This window comes from Bubalus bubalis, chromosome 12 (assembly GCF_019923935.1).
Source record: "Bubalus bubalis isolate 160015118507 breed Murrah chromosome 12, NDDB_SH_1, whole genome shotgun sequence".
Classification (NCBI taxonomy): Eukaryota; Metazoa; Chordata; class Mammalia; order Artiodactyla; family Bovidae; genus Bubalus; species Bubalus bubalis.
Window position 1 is genome coordinate 25,160,380 of NC_059168.1, and position 11,180 is coordinate 25,171,559.

Here is an 11,180-nt window from a genome sequence, read left to right on the forward strand (position 1 = left end):
TGGAAGGGACGGTAGCAGGGCAGAATGGAGAGAGTCTTGGCTTTGGAGCCAGAAGACCTGGGTTGCCAGCATGCCAGTTCAGCATCTCACTCCCTGTGTGGTTGGGGTCAGACTTTGGGGCCTTACTGAGCAATCCCACTGCCATTGTAATAAGAAGCTGAACGCGGCAGCCCACACCACCCCCAGGCTAAGGACAGTTCTGATGCTGGGATCGCAGCCCCGTGGGGACAGCGCTGGGTCTTGGGAGGAAGGGCTGGCAAAAGGGAACGAGGAGGCCTTGCCTAAGCCCCTGTTTAGGGAACAAGCGCCGACAGCCAGAAAGGAGACGAACAGGAGGCTCTGAACAAGTGCAGAGGGGATGAAGGAGGTGCTGGAGAGTCTGGGGAGGAGAGGGAAGGGCTGAGGCCACTCTGAGTTATCTGCACTTTCTCCCAGGTCCTAGTGATTAATAACAAGAGTGGAAACCATGAAAGTTATTTGCTGCCCTCTCATGACGTGCCAGGCTCTGTGCCAAGCACTTGACAGACTCAACTACCCATCCTGGGAGACAGGTAGTGATATTACCCCATTTGAGAGATGAGGAAAAAAATTGCTCAGAGATAAAATAACTTGTCTGAGGTCCCCAGTGGGAAAGGGGCAAAAACGAGATCCCACCCAGGTTTCTGTGGTGTGGACCCCCACGCTCTTGGTGGTCTCAGGGTCTAGGGAGAGAGAGAGGTTGTAGGCCCTTCTGCGTCTGGGGTCAGGGCTGAGTCTGTGGCTGGGAGAGCAGAATAGGGTACACTATTCTGTGTACACTACCACTTTGGGTACACTAGCAGAATAGGGTACACTCTGTGTACCCTCAGCCGCTCAACACAGAGTGGACAGAGCAGAGTGGGGCGCTGAGGAAGGAGTGGCCCACAAATCCATTCAGCAGCCTGAACAAACGTAAGGAAGCAGCCTGGCCCAGCTGTTTCCAGCATAGCATGCTAGTGAGTTGTACGTGTCCTGCAGTGCTGGGACCGGAGGGCAGAGAGGCAGGCCGCAGCCACCAGGAGGGGAGGGTGCCATCACATCAGCTGGGTGGAGGATGGGAGGTCTGATTGGTTCCACTGGCCATGCTTAAGAAAAGAGATGAGATCTTAAGAAAAGATCTAAACTGTTACAAACACTGGGGGTTGTGGGGAAGAAGGGAGGAAGACTCGAGATACCAGTGTCAGAATCCACCAGATGAGATGGCTAATCAGTCGTGATGGACAGAGGCCATGGTTAAGGATGACTCAGCCTTCGGCTTGGATGGTAGGGAGTCTTACCAGGAACCAACATCTTAGCACACAAGTGACGGAAGGGGCTAATGAGAGAAAGATGACAAGTAAGCGTGTGCGTGCTAAGTCACTTCAGTCGTGTCCAACTCTTTGCAACCCTATGGGCAGTCTTGTGTCAATGGGATTCTCCAGGCAAGAATACTGGAGTGGGTTGCCATGCCCTCCTCCAGGGGATCTTTGTGACCCAGGGATTGAACCCAAGTCTCCTATGTCTCCTGCATTGCAGACATTCTTTACTGCTGAGCCAACGGGGAGAGATGTGGGCTATGAGAGTGTAGGAGAGCTTCAGGCTCAGGGTTAAAAGGGATAAGAGCTCAAACTGCCGCTGAAATCAAGCTATATTCTCTAACTGAGGAAAGCAGTCGAGCTTTTCACTAGCATTTGAGCTCAGTGTGCAGCCAAGAAGGAGAACACTACAGCAGAACACCCACTAGACTAAGCTGATGACCCTGTGATCTCAAACTTGAAAAGAGTCCAGGGGTCTGAGCAGACCACAGGCTGAGTTCAACAATGGTATCCGTCATTCTCAAGGTGTGCACGCTGCTGAGAGCGTTAATAAGAACTCAAAAGGGAACCTGAAAGATTCCAAGAGCAGATGTAACCAACTGACTTAATGTTCTCCAATTGTTCAGGAGTGACCTCTTCTCTGAAACCCTCCCTAACTCCCTTTTTCCTTCTCTACAGGACCCCAGCTTATTGGCTGATTAGCGATCACTGCCAAGCATTTTTTCACATTTATTATGTCCTTGGTTCCTCAGTGGAGTCCCCCACTTGGCGGGGCAGTTGGGGGACAGAGACCCAGCAAGACTGGGCTGGGTGGGGCTGAGCCCCGGCCTGCTTCTCCAGGCCTCTTTTGGGGCCCATCCCCTCCTAACTTGGAGCAGCATTCTGCCCTGTTCCGGGAAGCCAAGGCAGCAGCTGGTGTTGGCGTGCAGACTGGGCAGACAGGGAGAATGGTGACGGGGGAGGGGAGCAGACCCTGCCCAGGTGTGTTATCTGCTCTCAGGATCTTTACATCAGCCGCTGGGGCAACAGGAGTGACCTCAGCAGTGGGGTTTTTTGGTCTTTTTGTTTGGTTGTTTTTTTTCTTTTTCCTTCTAAGAACAATTCATTTTGGTCTCACAACTGGAGTAAAAGTGGCGGGTGTTGAGAAACCTCCCCATCCCCCTTCCCTGGCTCCAGGCAGTGACATTTGAGGCGCTGTCTCCTGGGGCCACAGAGGATGGGATCGGGGCAGTTCAAAGGGCTGGCTCCTTTCCCTACCCACCCCCCACCCCCCACCGCCAACCTTCCCTCACCGCCTCCCTGGCAGGACAGGCTTGGGCAGCCTTCCATCGGGGACCGGACCCTGAGCCTTTCTTGGCGGCCTCTCAGCCTCACTGCCCTGCTGTCCGTTTCTGAAGGTGGGGAGGGGCAGAATAGGACAGTGGGGTGGGGGGAGCAGGAACGGAACCCCTCCCTTCTCATCCCATCTAGCCACGGAGGGGACACCAGGGGAGGCTGAAATGAAACAGTGCATGCCTCTGGTCGCCCCTGACACCACTCTACTGACCCCCTGGTACCCTCCATGTGCCACTGACCATGCTGGGTCAGCTCGGGGACACTGACAAGGTGAGGGGAGGGAAGGATCCTGGGCTATGGATGAAAAGCTCAGGCTTCGGCTCCCTGGAGCCAGGTGGGGTGAGTGAGGGGTGGTCTGAGGGAGCCAGTCCCTGGGGCAGAGTGACTGGTCAGCGAGGCAGCACAGCCTGTGCCTGGGAACTCAGAGGCCCGTCCCAAAGGCCCAGGGGCAGCTGTGCCTGCAAAAGACAGAGCTTAGAGCACATGCCTGAGGCAGCAGAGGGCTGGATTCTGGGGCTGCACCCCCAGGATCCAGCAGGACACACTGAGGGGTTTGGGGTTCAGCCCATATCTGAACGAGGAGAAAGGGAATAAGCTTCGGGCAGGGTTGAGAAGGGGTCTCTTAGACCTGACTCCAGACAGCATTTCCTGGGAGGTAAACCAAGGTTCCTATGTGGCAAGGAACTCGGCCAAGTACCCGAGGCTAAAGATCAAAGAGCTGAGGGTCCTGGTTTACCTGCCCCGCTAGCTTCTGGCAAGGGCCCTCCAGCACCTCTCCTTCCAGGACACACGAGGCTGCAGGCTGCAGTGCCGAGAAGAGAGGTCGGAGGTGGTGGTGATGTCAACTAAGGAATTAAGTAAGCAGAGGAGCTGATAACATCTCCCAGCAAGTCTCGCTGTGGGCAAGGTGACTCATCACAGACAGAGCCCCGCCATCGCGGGCTGGTGGTTGTTGCGCCCGGGCAGTGGGGCCCAGGACATGGAGGGGGCCTGGCTGGGTTCCTCGCTGAGCCCTCATGGAGATGTAGCCTCAGAACACAGTGTCCTACGCCTCCGGAGCTCACAGCTGGTTCAGGAAACAGCCCTCCCTCCCACTGTGTGTGATTATCTTTGTCCACCGCGTTTGGTGTGTGTTTGTGGGGTGTGTCAGGGTGATTTCCCCAACCAGGTCCTGCCGGGCACTCCAGGCACCAGAGATCACTAACAGCAGAACAGCTGCTCCCCCTGGTTGGATGACCGTCTGCGGCTACACCACCAGCGGACGCACACTGCTAACCGTGACCACGTGGCATCCTCACGGAGGGTACAGCCTGTCCCCTCAGCGGCAGGCACCTGTACAGCTGCCTCCACCCAGCCCTGCTGAGGGGGTCCAAACTGTTGGGTTCTCCCCCTCCCCAGGGGCACCATGAACGGTTGTACAGGTTGAGAACTGTACAACTGGCGGGGCACCGTCCACTTTAGTCTATGTGCTAGACCGCGTGGCTGTACACGGTCCCTTCCCTTTGCTAATTACTTGTCATTCCCCAGCTCCACCTAGAATGATCTATTTAGCTTGCCCATGAGTTTGTCTTCATATCCAACTTTCCCCTGTGAGGGTAAACATCTCCCTTTACCACCTGACTCCTTTCATTCATTCACTCATAGCACAAAAAATTGTTGAGCTTGTAGCAAAGGAACAAGACAGGCCCTCCCCGAGTCACGGAGCTCACATTCTAGGAAGAGGGAGATAATAAACAAATAATCTGATACATAAAACTGCAAGTGACAGGGAGTGCCGTGAAGAAAAATAAAGCCAGGCCAGGAGACGGAGGGTGACACGGCTCTGCTTCTGCCAAGACTGGCCAGAGAAGCTTCTCCCTGAGAAGAGTGGAGACCCGGAGTCAGTAAAAGAAGGAACTTTCCCGGCAGAGCTCCTCCCGCCAGGCATCCAGTGCCAAAAGAAAGTTCTCTAATCCTGCCTGTTCTGCCAGGAGCCTGTGGCATGGCCCGGGGCATTCACTTCCAGTGTGGGGTGTCCATTTCCTCCTTGACAAACAAGAGGCCTAATTGCCCTGCCTCTCTGAGGGCTCCTCCAGCGTGAATCCACCCACCCCGAAGCCCGAGGAACTTCATGACAGGGCCTGAGTTGGAAGGCCAGCTTGACTACCTCCAAGCTGTGTGACCTCAAGCAGGTTACTTAGCCTCTCTGAGCCTGTTTCCTTATCTGTAAAATGCCTTCCTCGGGGTATTGTGAAGGATTAAAGGAGCTAGTGGATGTCACCACCAGGTATATAGGAGGTGCTTAGTAGACTCTAGGGCCACACCTGGGAGAGGTGAGGTGATGGGGTGTTGTAAAGAGGGGCCACAAATGGTTGCCTTTCATTAAGGGAGCCCAGAGAGGGTAACGCTGACCTAAAGCCTCAAGGCTCTGCCAGCTGCTCCTGTGTACAGAGAACAGCTGAGGGAGCCCCCAGGCCAGGACTCTGCCTCACAGACCCTGAGCCTGGGGGAGGGCCCCGAGCTGGAGTCCACTGACGTCAGCAGGTAGGAGTCGGGTGGGGTGCTGTGGTGTGGGCCCTTGAACTGTCACACCACGGCCCGGCTTTCAACTTCCTCTGGGGCCCAGGGTGTGCTCGGCTTGCCCTCCCTTCCTTCCTCCCTTGTCAGGCTGCTGTGAGTAAGCTCCAGTCATTGTGCTCCCTCTCAGCTCCTAGGGTTCATCCCAGACCCCCACCCCATGAACAGGTCTCTCCTGCATCCCCAAAGGAACCCCAGCACAGACCCGCCAGACATGGGGTGCTGGCAGTAATTAGGGTCAGCCCTGACTCTGCCTCAGCCATGCACTGTTTATCCATGACCTCCCTGGATGTGAATCCCACTTGTGGGCATTTTTATCCTCATTCTTACTTGAGGAAACTGAGGCTGCATGGTTAGATGTCCCGAGAGGAGCCTTGCAAGGCAGAGGGGACTTGGAGAGGCAGGAAGATGAGGGACGGCACAGGTGATGAACTGGTCTGAGGCTGGGGTCGGGGGCAGGACAGACTTCTGTCCCACAGATGACTGCAGGCCATGGTGTGCAGGCCTCTCCTGCCGCCCACCTGCTGCTTTAGGATTTCCCCAGGCGGGGCCTGATGCTCTGAGCCTCCAACAAGCTCCCAGGTGGCCCGGACGCCTCAGGCTCAGTCTGGAAGGCCAGAGCTGGGCTGCAAGCCCCAACAGAGGCCATACCTCAGGTCCCTCCTGCAAGGAAACAATAACAGTGACGGTTAACATTTATGGACAACTTTCCTGCATGGCAGGTGCTGCACTAATTGCTTTACTTATATGAATCTACATAATTCTCACAACAGCTCTGCGAGGGAGGAAATTGGGGCACAGGGAGGTTAAGTGACTCGCCTAAGGTCACACAGAGTTGGCATTCAATCTAGGCAGAGGCCATACTCACCTGCCCTTGAATTGGGGTTTCCTGGAGCAGGGAAGACCTGGGATCAGGGGTGTGAGCTGGACCTGGTGGACACCGGGGAGCCATGGCAGTGTTCTGAGCAAGGGACCAGTATGTTCCCAGGACTGGCCATGTGCTCACACTGCAGACAAATAACCCCACCGAGGCTGAATGTGGGACCCCTCTCACTGGGTTTTGTGGTTTTGACAAGACAGCGCAATGCTTCCTCCAAAGGAAAGGTCTGATGACGAGGTCGGCCAGCCCTGTGTTGGGCACGGGCAGTAGTGGTGGGAGCTTAGGCATTGGGAAGGGAGCCTGTAGCTGCTTCCTCTGCCCCCCTCCCCATCCAAGGGGCCCTGCTACAGACGGGTGCACAGTTCCCGTGCCTGGGGTCTCAGAGCAGTCAGCCTGCTGGGGCCACCTGGCTTTCCACGTGTCTGTGTGCACATGCACGTGTGCACATGTGTGTATGTGTGTGTGTGTATAAAAATGCAAGGAGACGGGGCCTCTGCGTGCGCCTGTTTGCAGGGGGAACCTGTCCCCCACCCCCACCTGCTACTGCAGCCACAAAGAACAGGATGCCCCGACTCTAGTCTGCACCTCTGGGGCCCAGTAACCACAGCCACCACGTCAGTGGTGTGTGCACCAGGGCTTGGGGGGAGGTGGGGCCATGGATGCAGGGTGTGCAGGTGTGCCCCTTGTGTGTGCAGGGCTGGCCTGAGGGGTGTGGTTCCAGGGAGGAGGGCAGGCAGGGCATAGAGTCCCCCGGCTCTGACCACAGGTCCTGTGGTCCAGCAGCTGCCCTGCCCCCCAGCCCCTCAGAGGCCTAGCCTTGTCTCCCACAGGTGCTCCTCTCTGAGCCACAGGCCCAACAACAACAGTGCAAATGTCTGCGGAGCAGCTATAATGCCTAACACAGGTCCCAGCACTCAGGAAACACCGTGAGCAAAGCCAAGATCCCCGCCCTCATGGGGCCAACATGCTAGCTAGGGAGACTCAGTAGATGGGATATATAAAATAATGTATGTAAGTAGTTGGTGGGAACCATGGGGAAAAAGGGGCAATGAAGAGTGCCAGGTAGGTAAGAGGGGGTGTGTGTGAGGGGGTCTGAATACCGGGCTGTGTATGTGAAGAGGGGTGTTCTGAGGGCATTTGTATGTGTCCACATGCATACAGGTCACAGAATTATTGATAAGTTGGATGGTCTGTATAGGCACCACTGAGAAGGTGACATTTAACAAAAGCTTGGAAAGAGAAAAAAAAAAAAAGCTTGGGGAGGAGGAAGCCAAGTAGGGTCTGGGAGGAAACACTCCAGACCAAGGAAATAGTCAGAACAAAGGCCCTGGGGCAGAAGTGTGTCTGGTCAGGACTGAGGGAAGGACAAGCTGGCCTGAGCATGGACTGATGTGGCTCCACTCCTCCTGGCATCTGCTCGCCTTGCTCAAAGTGAGGGCCTGATTGTCCATGGGTTAAAGAAAAGAACCCTGTGGTACCTACAGAAAAGGCCAAGGGCTCTCTAAGGAACCAATGTCTTGGGAAGTAGGGGACAGAGAGGAAAAAGGGGGGTTAGACTACAAGGAGCCTATGGCTGAGCTCGGGGAGAAGGCCCTAGGCTGGAGGCTTCTAGAGTGGGGAGAAGTCTCAGGGGTGCCAGGGCCCCCATAACTCTGCCCTGGGAGCTCACTCAGAATGCAGTGTGGGGTTGTATCCTGCTGCTGGAGTGGGGACGGGGGTCAGCTGGCATCCACAGGGAGAAAGGAGCCTGACACCACCCGTCTGCCTCCTGGGGCCGCCAGAACCTTCCGAGGTCAGTGCCCCTCTCCCATTCAAGCACCCGACTGGGAGGAGGAGGGTGGGGCAGTTGATCTCAGGAGATGGACGCTGATGGTTGACCAGGGGACGAGGATGTTCATGTAGCCCCTCCTGCCTGAAGTTTGTGAGAACTGACATTCCAGAAAAAAGATCCCCTCTAAATCAGGCAGACCACAACCAAAGAAAGCAAGGCTAGCCAAGGTGCGATGTTGACAGACGGGGCGGGGGGGGGGGTGCAGTGGGAGGTCAGGAACTAGCATAAAGGGAGGAGGCTTGACCTGGGCTTTTAGGATGAGAGTGGGTGGGAGAGGAGACAGGACACGTCTGGACTTTGACACACACTCACTCAGTCCCTTAAGGACCCACTCCCCAAGACGCATATCTCCAGAGATATCCACGTACTCCTCACACACAGCCAAACACTCAGACACACTCTCATGTAAGGCAGGCCATCCGCGACCACAGTGATACACTCTCGTTGACAGAGATTGCGTCCCTTGGGCGCCAGAAGCACATAGGCCCCTTGGAAATGGGCCTGGGAGATGTGTCTGCAAAGTGGAAGGAGAAAGGAGGATGGAAAGTGGTGGGGGGACAGGTGGAGATGGGGTGATAGATATGGAGACTCAGAGAAGGGTGCGTCATAGCCACACCCACACGCAGATGGCACTCGTGCCCACATCCTAGTCAGCCTTCCTGCTTGCGAGAGACACCACTCAGCCGCTATGCGACATTGTGAAGTCACTTGGCCTCGCCAAGGCTTGATTTTTCTCTCGTGTGAAACAAGAATGCACCAACACCTGCTTTCCATGCCAAGTTACTCGACTGTGAGTCGACAGGTAAACCCTGCCTATTCTACATCCAAAAACCTGTTCTTAGTCTGACCACTTCTCCCACATCCAGGTGACCACCTTCACCAGGCCACCATCCACCGGCCTCCCTGCCTCCCTGGCAGCCACTCACCCTCCCCTCCAAACCAGCCAGTATGTTTGCATCTCATCCACAGTAAAAGGCAAAGTCCTTATAGTCTTTATACAGACCCATGCGGACCTGCTCTCCCCTCTCTTATCTTCCTTTTCACTCTCAACTCCAGCCACCCTGGGCCTTTGCTATTCCACACACACCCAGAAATCCCCTCTTAGAGCCTTTTCGCTAGTGGTTCCCTCTGCCTGGAGTATCCTCAGGACTCCGCCTTCAGGGTTTACTCAAATGACATTCTCTCACTGAGGCCTTCCTGACCACACCAGCTTACACTGCAGCCCCGAGCTCAGTCTATTGCCCTACCCTGCTTTTTTGTTCTTAGCTTTTCTCCCCACTGAACCTACCACTTATTTGATTATACCTTTTGTCTGTTTACAGTACAGGGACATCTGTCTGTTTTACTCTCTGCTTTGATGCCCACCCCTAGAGCAGAACTTGGGTCACAGGACTCAATACTGAATGAGTGAATGAATGAATGAGAGAGCAAGTATCTATAAAGCAAGATTAAACAACGGGAAGGGCGGACCCTGAGTGAGCTGACTGAGCCATCACTGTGTTCCAGGACTTGCAACCACAACACATATTCCTTGATTCTCAAACAACCCTGGGAAGTAGACAGAATTATTCCCATTTTACAGGTGAGAAGACTGAGAATCAGAAAGATGATGACCTATGACCTCAAAGATGGTCACCGATAATTCCTCCCGTCTCAGAATTGAATGCGGCTCCTCGCTTCAAGACTTGGAGTCTGTTTCCCTTCCTCCTTGACTCCAGGTTGGTCTTGTGACTTGTTTCGACCAGCAGAACCAGCAAAAGTGATGCTGTGTCAGTTTTGGTCAAGGCCTTAAGAGAACTGGCCCCTTGGCCAGTTACGTAATTTGCAGGGTTCAAAGTAGATGAAAGTGTGGGTCCCCTTGTTCAAAAAGCAAGACAAAAATGTCATTATTGGTACTAAAATATAAAGCTCTCCTTCCATAGTTTCTCTTATTATTTTTTGCTACTTAATGCTATTCTAATAAAAAATTTAAATATTAGCATGAATTTTACTGTTTAACTTTATATTTTTCAATGCCAGTTTTAAATGCAAATATGAGAGCATCTAACTCCTGTGTGGAACCACCAAAATGATGCAATTCCTATTTCATAGCTCATATATGCAGATGTATTTCATTCTTACCAGAACAGTGGAAACACTGCACAAAATACCGCACAAAACTAATTTTATTTCTCCTTTTTTCTGATTTCGCTTTTACTTGCATTTATTTTATGCTGAATTTATTCCCAGGCCATATGTTTTGTTTCTTCCGTTTCTTCTGGGGTAGATTTCTCTTCTGTTCCACCTCTTCCTCTGTTTTAGGAACAATCTGCTCATTTGCAATAACAGTCATCTCTATGTGAGCTCATGGGTGAGTTTGTGTGGGGGTTCATCAGACCAGGAGCTCTGCAAGTTTGGTTGTGCATCTTGGGGACTTTGTTTACCTAGATATGCTCAATGACCCAGGAATCTACATCTAAACCCTTCAGTACTTACTGCACAGTACTCTCTGCATCTTCAAGCAGGGGCAGCAAAAATTCAGCACTCTCTTTGGGCCACTGACCCTGCATCCAGGCCTGCTGTTTGGCTGGGACAGACCTATAGCCCTACTGTTGTGATGATGGAGTGGCACGCACTGCTTCCAGGAAGTGACATCCTTCAGATCCCCGATGGCCTGGGCAGTTTCATGGATGTTCATAAAGTGAGCAAGAAGATTTGACCCTCTTGATTTGCATGATCTTGTGGGGTTTTCTGGATCAAGTGAACAACGAACCATTTTCTGAGACGACTTCAGGCCACTTGTGGGAAGAGCTTCTCTCCTTAATATGCACACATCCTGCAATGCTCTCTGATTTCAGCATGCTGATGAGGAAGGAAGGACAAGGGGAAAAGGAATTATCTATGCGGGGTAAGGAAGCAAAGAGCCAGGTGGTCACACAGATTACACCAATTGCTCTACGTGCTCCATCGTCCCATCGGACTTCCGTCGCTAAATGCTGCACATCGTGAAGAATATGTGAGCTGTCCTGCCCAAACTCTAGACCCGTGAACAAATAGACAGCTGCTCTTTCTGAGCCACTGAGTTTTGTGGTGGCTTGTTACACAGCAGTTGATGACTGATACAATGGTTGAAATTACACAGTTAATATGAGACCAGGCTATGGTTGAACCCACATTGCCCTGCTTCTCAAGTCCATGTTCTTCTCTGCCCTACCAGAGCTTCCTTCAAATATTTCCTAGTGTTACTCCTATTCTCCTTGGAGAGTTGAGGGTTGAGCTAGAGGGG